Here is an 11827-nt window from a genome sequence, read left to right on the forward strand (position 1 = left end):
GGCATTCCACGCCCTTCCGAAGACTCGAATCGATGCACAACACTCCAAAACTAGTCAATAATTATGTAAACCCATTAATATATGCTAAGGTACTCATTATAATCCAATCTATAACAATTCCTAACCCCGATCGAAAAGTTGACAAAAATGCCCTCGGGCGCACGTGCCCGGATTCCAAAATTTTCCGAAGATAAAGTTTACCCATAGCTTCACGAACTCAAGTATATAATTTTCTCTAAATTTCATACCCAAAATCGTGGTCAAAATCCAAGAACACTAATTTTCTAGGTTTTCCCTCAAACCCTCAATTTTTCTACAAATCTCATGCTCAAATCCATACATAATTGATGTATTTAACTCAAAATAGGTGGGATTAGCTTACCTTATCGGTGATGATGAAAATCCTCTCTTGAACCCTCCAAGAATCGCCCCCAAGCCAAGAAAATATAATAGGAAATGGCCAAAACCCGACTTTAAAACAACATTCTGCCTCCAGCTCTTTCCGCACATGCGGACCGCTTCTACGGTTCCGCAGGTGCGGTTCCAATACCGCGTCTGCGGTCCTCACCAGGCTGCCCCTCTTCCGCTTCTGCGACTTCTCCACCGCAGGTGCGGTCCCGCATCTACGGAAATATGACCGCATCTGCGGCACCCTGACCGCATCTGCGGCCCCTTTGCTCTAGACCAAAATCCGCACCTGCGGCCTCCTAGCCGCTTCTGCGGCTCCGCACCTGCGGCCCCTTTCTTGCAGGTGCGGTTATGACAGCAACCAGCAAGATCAGCCCTTCCAAAATCCCATTTCCGATCCGTTAACCATCCGAAATCCACCCGAGGCCCTCGGGACCCCAACCAGTCCCAAAACACATTACGGACTTGTTCGAGGCCTCAAATCATATCAAACAACGCTAAAATCACGAATCAACCTCCAATCCAAGCTTTATGAACTTTAGAATTTCAAACTTCTACTTTCGATGTTTAAACCTATCAAATCAAGTCCGATTGACCTCAAATTTTGCAGACAAGTCATATTCGTCATTACGGCCCTACTCCAACTTTCGGAATCGGAATCCGACCCCGATATCAAAAAGTCCACTTCCGGTCAAACTTCTCAAAAACCTTCAAATTTCTATCTTTAGCCAAATGACTCCAAAATGACCTACGGACCTCCGAACTCACTTCCGATCGCGCTCCCAACTCCAGAATCACCATACGGAGCTATTCACAGACTCGGAATCCCAAACGGACATCGATAACACTGAAATGCACTTCAAGCCAAACTTATGAAATTTCTTCAAAAATGCTAACTTCCACAATAGGCGCCAAAACGCTCCCGGGTTATCCAAAACCCGAACCGGACATATGCCCAGGTCCGAAATTATCATACGAACCTGCTGGAACCTTCAGATCCCGATTCCGAGGTCGTTTACTCAAAAATCCAATCATAGTTAATTCTTTCAACTTTAAGCTTCCAAAATGAGAATTCTCTTACCAAATCAACTCCGAACTTCCCGAAATTCAATTCCAACCACGCGTACAAGTCATAACACCTAGAATGAAGCTGCTCATGGCCTCAGACTGCTGAACGACGCGTTAGGGACCAAAATGACCGGTCGGGTCGTTACATTCTCTCCCACTTAAACATACGATGGTCCTCGAACGTGCTGAGAATTGCACTGAAGTAGTCTGAGATCACTGTTTAACACCTCATGCACCTTCCCGTGCTACCATAACTCAGTTAAGCACACTAGCTCGATCAATTCTGAAGATATTTCCTTTTATTCAAGCAAATAAACCTTAGAGCCCAATTCCAACATCCGGAATTCTACGCTAGGCCTGTTTCCAACATACGCTCGTCATATCAATCACTACACGCAGTACCAAGACGTGACTGCATACCTTAGCTGAATTCACACCTTGCACCATTTTACTCATAGGACCACAATAACATTCTCTAATCAATTTAGTCGAAATTCCATCACTCTGATGCTCACAACGCACCTCATGATATGCATAGCTCTTACTCTAATTCTTACAATACCGCCACGATGGAAGATAGGCGTAGAATTTCATAACCAATTGCTGAATCAACAAATCATTGGGTCTATACTCCTAACAAGAACCCTCACCTCATTCTGAACCGGATAATGGTCTTAGTTCCTTAATATACTTCATATACTCAGATTACACTAATTTCGAATTCAATCATCTCGTCTCACCCAGTATGAACTGCTCAGGCAGTAAGCCACCCCGGACATAATCAAAAGTCTCATATGACGCCACCATGTGCCAATAGGCTACCAATTCGAACGCGATACAATGAAAACGAACTCAGGAAAGGAATCCAATTACCTCGCTCGCGAATCATACATGCGACGCGGTCGACATAATTAAACAAACACCCCGCTCGCGAATCATACATGCGACGCGGGCACACAGCTAATATAAGCTTTCCTCGTAAAATAGGAAACAAGACACATAAAAACTTATATGGGGAACTTTAATGACATCACACTGTTGCGGTGCGCAACCCGATCCAAACATCATACCTATGGCGGCGTCCCACCCGATCCACACATAGAACTCACATAAGGAGATATACATCGAGCTAAATTGCTCATTACAACAAAATACTGAATATTGGTCATAAACACGCTAAGTGCATAATACCATTCCCTAGGGAGACATATAACGCTATAATCCACAAAACTCAAGCACAACCGAGGTGCGATACACGATCTGAATCTAAAGAGCCATCCTGGTCATATAACATCATCGCCACGCAGAACCTCAACACATAAGAAATTTACCAAGCCATCTCACAACTCATACGGCGCAATATATATCATTACATGAAATAGATGACGACAAAATAACACCCCGACTACTCTTCCATAAGGAGCGCTTTGCTGAAATGAACACAACTGGCCTGACATAGAGCCCATTTTCACATTTAAATTCATCCACCGACCTCAAGGCGATCCTGATTGTATCAAACTAGGCCAATAACCTTTCAAAGGTCCATACTAACTTCCCTGTTCTCATAACATACAAGAACAACCATCATAATCGGAGCACTCATCCACAGTCCACAACTCAGTAAGCCAGGTGCCCTCTGGGCATCAATTCCCAAATTGACGATATCACCCCAATCTTCATACTTGTTTTAAATCTTTAATCAATCAAGTGAACACATGCCACACTTATACCATCTTCCTGTGGGACACGCTCCCACCACTTATCATAACAATTAACAGGTCTGTACATTCAAACCACCGGCCGCACTAATGCTGAGAAGCGTACAACAATCCTTAACCAGGATGCAAGGCCTTTTTTTCCACAAAACACCGATCTCAGGTGACGCTGAAGACGTTACCAACTTACTTTGAACATCGAAACTCTTTCCTGCTCATCCGAGCTCGTGACATCCTTGTCAACACCAAACTGCAACCTCGATCCTCACTTCAAATTCCATATCACTCACTGCACCCAATATGCCAATATATGATAGAACACGACTCTTCATCATAACTCCAGAATCACTAATAGATTAACACTTCATTATATAAAAACTTCTCACTTAAATCACTTCAGGAGAACCATAGCAACACACAGGTAAATTCTCATAACTCAAGAATATGCAAATCTCTAAGTAGTGGTCTAAGCCACTATAGCCCTTCTGGAATCCGCTTCCACATAACAAGCCATAACAGTAGAATACTTTCTGAATAACACTAACTACGGCGACCGACAAGCCTCGCACGCACCGTCACAATTCACTTGCATAACTTGATCGCGCTGAAAGAACTGAGCATTACCAGCAAGCTGCCAATTCGACTGTGGCTAACCAATCCCTCTTCTTCCGATTTGTCCTTGATTGCCATAGAAACAATGATAACCCCATTCAACACTTAACACACTCCATCCACACTCATCCCGAGTGACCCTGAATCACGAGACCATGCTGTCTCAAATCCCACGAACCATTTCGTACCTCCCAATTGCTACATCGCAAGTCAAAACATCATAGAACATTCTGTGCCTCTTCTCATAGGCTGCTATCAAGCTTGATTCTTAACCGTACCTATAGGCTCGAAATCATTAGGCATCGCACTTTAACCTTTGAGTTCACTAGGACCGTTGTTGAGAGCCACCCGCTCTGACTTGGCCTCGAATATAATCAATTCCATAAATCTTCTAGCACATGAATACCCTCTTGGTGAAGCACCTGGCAGAATCACTTCCCTTGGAATGGGCCAATAAGGCCAACGATAGCACACCTTTCACAATTCCTTTGCTCGAATTACCACTTATGTTCTTTTCCCGCAGCTGGAGTAACCCATCAATATGGTAATAACCAGAAACCTCGCAAGTAGTTAACCATGCAACCCAATCATAGGCGGTGGGACTCTCCCACTAGCTTGAAGCCATTATTACACAACTCTGGCATTCACCAGGACTCTTTATCTCTTATTGACGTAACCTTGCGCAATCGATCACCGACACTCTCGATATCTTACTGTAGAAACCCCCATTTTTATACTCTGAATCATCAACAACATTCGCACTACCGATCCCTTTGCTGTATAACCAATCGAATTCTTCGCAGAAGCCTTGCCAACCACGCGTCCGCTAAACTGCTCACAGGAATAACCCACCTGTGGAAATCACTCCCCGACATCTTCCAACGTTGCTGCATGGGGTACCATCACTACGACATCAATAACCTATCCTGAGTCCGAGCTCACTCTCCAGTTGCACAAGTCCATTCACCCCTCGTGGACATCAATTAAATGTGCGGCAACATTCCTCCAATTCAAAGTTATATTGTATCCTTCTTCATTCAAGCGGCTCCTTCCCGTCGTATCAACTCTCCTGTCGCATAATAGCCCATACCTCAAATTAAATCCGTAGACCCCAATCACCAATCACTTACGTTCTCAAATCACTCCAAACTCTCCTTAAGGTACGTGGTCATCCCACTGCAAGCCCATATGCAACTCCGTCACTCTCCCACTTTGGCGGAACTCATCCCCTTAATCGACTACTCGACCTTTGCTTCTTACGCTTGGCCTTATAGAAATTTTAGCCACCACCTGACACTTCCCACATGTCTATCCTCATCCTTTGCTGTTCAGCTGCTGACTTAAACAAAATCTATCTTCGTGGCACTTGAACCCACGATTCCTGCTAACTTTACACCTTTCGGAAGATCATCTTTCTCATACGATCGACATTAGAAACACTGATTCGTCCCTGGACTACCGCACCTGCGATACCTGACAGCCGCTTCTTCGATCCTACCTCCCAATAGCTTGCCCCAAAGGCGAGTTGCAGGAGACCATAACACCGGCGAGCTTAGTGCGTTCAATAAGGACAATGACACCTCATCATAGAAGAAAAACTCCACCACGCTCACAAATACCAAGTCCCGTTACCCCATCAACCCAAACCTGAACACTCTCAGCCCGATTGCCTTTTCCCCGCCGGGAATAAAATACCGAATCTCTAAATCATGCACTGAGTAGACTTCCCATCAAGTCATTCAACGCCCCGACAAGTAGGCAAATGTCCTACCATCATATCAATACTGTGGAACAACAGTTCATAAGCATTATGGCAACTTGTGCCTAGCCTCAGAGCCCTCAGAAGTACCGCTACTGGGCTGAAACCATAAAATATTCTTCCATAAAGCGACGATAATAATCCGATCAGCTATACCGGGAGAAACATCCCGTATCACATCTGTAGTACCATTACGGTTCTTCAATTTTCGATTTATAACAAGCGCTTCGCGTCGCATAAGATTGAGTAGGAAAGAAATAAAGGCATAAGCCTTACAGGAATCAAATAGCACGATAAGGAATCAAGAAGGGAAGTACTCCTAACAGCCCTGTAGCCTCACGAAGATAAGTACAGACATCTCCGTACCGATCCGCGAGACTCTACTAGACTTGCTCATGACTCTGAGACCTACGAGAACTTAGTGCTCTGATACCATGTTGTCACGGCCCAAAATCTACTAAGGGTCGTGATGGCGCCGGACACTGCTGTCAGGCAAGCCAACAAAATTACTTAATCAAAATCTCATTTTAATACTTTTGAAATCTAGAATTTCCTTCAAATTTAGCAATTTAAAAGATAATTGTCTCAAATCAATTTTAAATNGCTTATTTTCTATTGGAGCGGGGACCCGCTCCAATAGAAAATAAGCTGTGCACTGCCGAGGGTCGAACGGCGCGAACCATAGATGCATCTATTACCCCGCTCGCGAACTATCCATGCGACGCGGTCAACATAAAATAAACAATCACCCTGTTCGCGAACCATACATGCGACGCAGGTACACATAGAAATACATGCTCAGATAGTCAATTAAGAATTTATCGGGGAATATTTATTCAAATAAAAGCCACTTTCTTTTTTAACAATTTAAGAAAATGAAGTTTAATCCTTTTAGAAATTGATTTACCAATTCGACAGGATTTAAGCAATTCAACTGTAACCAACATTACAATTATTCCAAGTACAACATGCTTTTGAGCCCTAGACTACCCGGACCAATAACATAATAGCAGCTAGGCACGGACTCTCGTCACCTCGTGCGTACGTAGCCCCCACAAATAGGAGCACATAACCAATTAACTCACCTATGGGGATAATTCCCTCTTACAAGGGTAGAAAGGAGACTCATCACGCTCCGAAGATCCATAACCGGCCTTCCATGCCCTTCCGAAACTCAAATCGATGCAAAAAACGCTCCAAAACTAGCCAATAATTATGTAAACCCATTAATATATGCTAAGGTACTCATTATAATCCAATCTATAACAATTCCTAACCCCGATCGAAAAGTTGACAAAAACGCCCTCGGGCCCACGTGCCCGGATTCCAAAATTTTCCGAAGATAAAGTTTACCCATAGCTTCACGAACTCAAGTATATAATTTTCTCTAAATTTCATACCCAAAATCGTGGTCAAAATCCAAAAACACTAATTTTCTAGGTTTTCCCTCAAACCCTCAATTTTTCTATAAATTTCATGCTCAAATCCATACATAATTGATGTATTTAACTCAAAATAGGTGGGATTAGCTTACCTTATCGGTGATGATGAAAATCCTCTCTTGAACCCTCCAAGAATCGCCCCCAAGCCAAGAAAATATAATAGGAAATGGCCAAAACCCGACTTTAAAACAACATTCTGCGTCCAGCTCTTTCCGCACCTGCGGCTTCCAGACCGCTTCTGCGGTTCCGCAGGTGCGTTCCAATACCGCATCTGCGGTCCTCACCAGGCTGCCCCACTTTCGCTTCTGCGACTTCTCCACCGCAGGTGCAGTCCCGCATCTGCAGAAATATGACCGCATCTGCGGTCCCTTCTCTTCTAGCCCAAACCGCATTTGCGGCTCCTTCTTCCGCAGGTGCGGTTCCGCTTCTGCGGCACCCTGACCGCATATGCAGCCCCTTTGCTCTTGACCAAAATCTGAACCTGCGGCCTCCTAGCCGCTTCTGCGGCTCCGCACCTGCGGCCCCTTTCTCGCAGGTGCGGTTATGACAGCAACCAGCAAGATCAGCCCTTCCAAAATCCCATTTCCGATCCGTTAACCATTCGGAATCCACCCGAGGCCCTCGGGACCCCAACCAATCATACCAACCAGTCCCAAAATACATTACGGACTTGCTCGAGGCCTCAAATCATATCAAACAACGCTAAAATCACGAATCAACCTCCAATCCAAGCTTTATGAACTTTAGAATTTCAAACTTCTACTTTCGATGCTTAAACCTATCAAATCAAGTCCGATTGACCTCAAATTTTGCAGACAAGTCATATTCGTCATTACGGACCTATTCCAACTTCCGGAATCGGAATCCGATCCTGATATCAAAAAGTCCACTTCCGGTCAAACTTCTCAAAAACCTACAAATTTCTATCTTTAGCCAAATGACTCCAAAATGACCTACGGACCTCCGAACTCACTTCCGATCGCACTCCCAACTCCAGAATCACCATACGGAGCTATTCACAGAATCGGAATCCCAAACGGACATCGATAACACTGAAATGCACTTCAAGCCAAACTTATGAAATTTCTTCAAAAATGCTAACTTCCACAATAGGCGCCAAAACGCTCCCGGGTTATCCAAAACCCGAACCGGACATATGCCCAAGTTCGAAATCATCATACGAACTTGCTGGAACCTTCAGATCCCGATTCCGAGGTCGTTTACTCAAAAATCCAATCCTAGTTAATTCTTACAACTTTAAGCTTCCAAAATGAGAATTCTCTTCCCAAATCAACTCCGAACTTCCCGAAATTCAATTCCAACCACGCGTACAAGTCATAACACCTAGAATGAAGCTGCTCATGGCCTCAGACTGCTGAACGGCGCGCTAGGGCCTAAAACGACCGGTCGGGTCGTTACAAATTTTATGCTAACCGAATTGTCATTATTCTTTTTTTTATCCAGTTACTCGCACAAATGATAATTTCCTATATCATTTATATATTTAATTATTTATTATAAAATATTAAGATTAGTCATTTTGGATTTTATATATCGCTTATCAATTATTTTATGAGCTATAAGGCCAACCTTTCATCTGTAAGTTCAAAAGATGCAAATTTTTAATTTGTTTTGTTTGAAAAAATCTTGATAAAGTACTTCTATGTTATTTATTTGTATCTATTAATCTATCTATCTATCTATCTATCTATCTATCTATCTATCTATATGATTATTATTATATAAAAGCACGAATAATTTATGCTAAATGTTGAATGACTAAAATATCCCCGAAACTTTGATAGACTTTTATACCCTTAAATATTTGTATAATTTAAGGATCTAATTGTAAATTATCTAATGATGGAATTCTTTTTCAATTTGAACTCCACATACGTTGCGTACAAATTCCTACTCTATCAATATCGAGAACTTCTAATTCAACTAAAAAGTGGTAAAGTTAGAAATAATTATGAATTTGAACAAACTTCTAACACCAATCACGTTCCAACTTTTCATCTATTTACCATATGTGTCTACTTATAATGTGAAAATTCCGTACTAATCCAATATGGACACAAGCACTTTTAAACACTTATGGACATGGAGAAGGACACTTTGTATAATTTATATATGTCTACCTCAAACAAATTAGGTAGTATTTATTGTTTTGGAATATCAATCTTCCAGAGGTAATTTATTAGTTTTGTTTGTTACATAATTTTTTCTCAAAGTTTCATGTATCTAACTCATAAGGTTTAGACATAAACGAAGCATCAAACTCGCAGAGGAAACAAGCGCACAGATGCATGTAGTAGCATTTGAGGTTTGGCGGAGTGAGTAATTTACTTCAACAGCTTTGTATGTTATATCTGGTTAAGATTTTTTTTAATAATATGAGTTCCTTCTCGAGATTAAAAATAAAAGGAACTGTAAGTTGTAACGATCTCAATGGAAAATAAACTACGTCAGCTTGGCTTCTTATTCCAGTGTACTATTTATTCTTCCTGATATGATGACATTCTTTAATAATGCGCTTCATCATCTGTTGTTACACTCAAAGGACATAAGTCTTTCCAGAGATAATTTAATTTCTTAATTACATGAATTTTCTCTTAAAAATTAACTTAATACATCTAATGGAGAATTCATCAAGTATATCAGCATGCAGTACATTGCTATTGTTATTCTTTCTTTAATGGTATTGTTTTGAAAAAACCGATATCTTCTTTGTTTTGGTTGATCTTACGTTTCACTTTAACAGACCCAATCGGAATATCCGTATAAATTTTTAGCACAGTTCTGCAAATTGGGACTTAGGAGGGTATCAGTTATCTAGTTCTCTTTTTTGGTACAAAAATTATATTATCATACATTATATCTTTCTTAAAATACTTGTATAATAAAATCATCTAGAATTAAGGATTTTACTCTTCTCAAGAATTTATTTTAAAATATAAAAGCTGAAAGCAAGTTGTCCAAAGATCTCATAAATCCTATTCTAATACATATCTATTTTGTACTTGCCAATCGATATACAACTTGCATCATAAACAATATTAAATAGAGATAATTTCATAGACCTCCCTTCAAATTTGACTTCATAGTACTAACATCCCTTGTGGTTCACGATATTACGTTTACCTCCCTTCTTTCATATTTGGTATAACAAAATTATTAATTGACTAAAAATAGACAAGTTTGCCCCTAACGAGTTAATTTTATTTTTCTTCTATTTTGTAGGACAAAGCTTCTTTTACTTTTTTTAGTAACTACTTCTAAGAACATATAATACATTCATGCTACTCAATTTTTTTAAACGATACCATGAATATTAAGTGATAAAACATAATTGCATATGTATTTAGAGGCCCTCCAATCGGAAAGTCAAAAGTTTTAGCGATCAAACATCAACGTGCCATTGTTATCGTGCAACACATGTTCATAGAAACTAGTACTATAGTAAAAGCACGAAGACCATTATCAAAATATCGTTCTCCTTTTACCCTTTAAAAATAGACTTTATATTGGGTAAAATTATAATTGTAATCTAATTATTTACCTAATATTTATAACTTTAAAACAAGCTAAATTTTAATTATTAAATATATTTTTATTTAAACTATCTAGAAACTCCTAATATTTAGGAATCTAAATTGAGGAAAATTTTACTTATAAATATTTTTTCCTTATTTAAATCGTGTAACTATTTTCCTAACTTGACTCTTTCATCTTTACAAGTTTTAAACACATCTGGAATTGTAACAAAGTTTATTGCGAGTTTTTGTCTTCGTTTTAAATTTGTAGGATTGAACACGTGGAAATCATTAGCATGTTTTTAAAATTTATTTTGTCTATTACTTTTTTGGATCATGTGAGTAGTGTTAATCCAAATTTTTTACGTGTGCACAAAGAGTTTAAGCTGACTTATAAATTTATTAATTTTAATAAAATTATTTAATCATTAATGACGGATAACGTGTAAATTATATTTTATGTTAGATATTAATTATTATCATTCAATTATATTTCTAACATTACCTTAAAATTAACTAACATTTTGCTATCAATCTTTATTTATTTGAATTATTCGGAATTCAAAATCGAATAAAATTTTAATTTATATGAACTATTTTCTTATCTGAATTGCGTAAAATAATCTTTAACCAAATTCATATCCAAAGAAGAAAATCAAAAAGTTAAATTAAATTCCTTATTCATCAAGATCTAATAACAATCGTGAAAAGTGAATATCCCCAACCTAAGTTGCACGCGTTTTAATAGCTTTTCTGATCAAAAAATGATCGAGAATATCAAGATATATTGTCTTCTACTTTTGTTGAAAAATTCAATAAAATTATTATTTCTTCAGTTCAAATGAGAGAAATGAGGTTTGGATATAATGACAAACAAGGAAACCAAAAACGACAAAATCAACAAAGAATAAGTAAGAACTTATTGTTTGGATATAATGTCGTACGCATTTTTACCTTTTAAATGTTGATTCCACATTGGACTAAATTATTATTTTGGTTATTTTTCTTCTTTTTTTTTGGTAAAAAAGATGCTCGTATTAATAAATTAAGTCACATTACAGGGAGTGGTGGACCGTGATGGCTCCAGAGTACAAAAAAGTGCTAAAACTGACAGGCAGTGTTGTCCCGAGCTAGTACAAGTAGTTGGTGCTGGATTTAAATCAAAAAAAGTTGTAGTATTGTCCATATGAGTTGAAGAGTGCCGCAACTGTGTAGTGCCCATATGATCATTCATCAGGTCTGCCCTAAAAAAGAGTGGAGGAATAAAAAACATCATAGGTGTATTTT

This window comes from Nicotiana attenuata, unplaced genomic scaffold, assembly GCF_001879085.1.
Source record: "Nicotiana attenuata strain UT unplaced genomic scaffold, NIATTr2, whole genome shotgun sequence".
Taxonomy (NCBI): Eukaryota; Viridiplantae; Streptophyta; class Magnoliopsida; order Solanales; family Solanaceae; genus Nicotiana; species Nicotiana attenuata.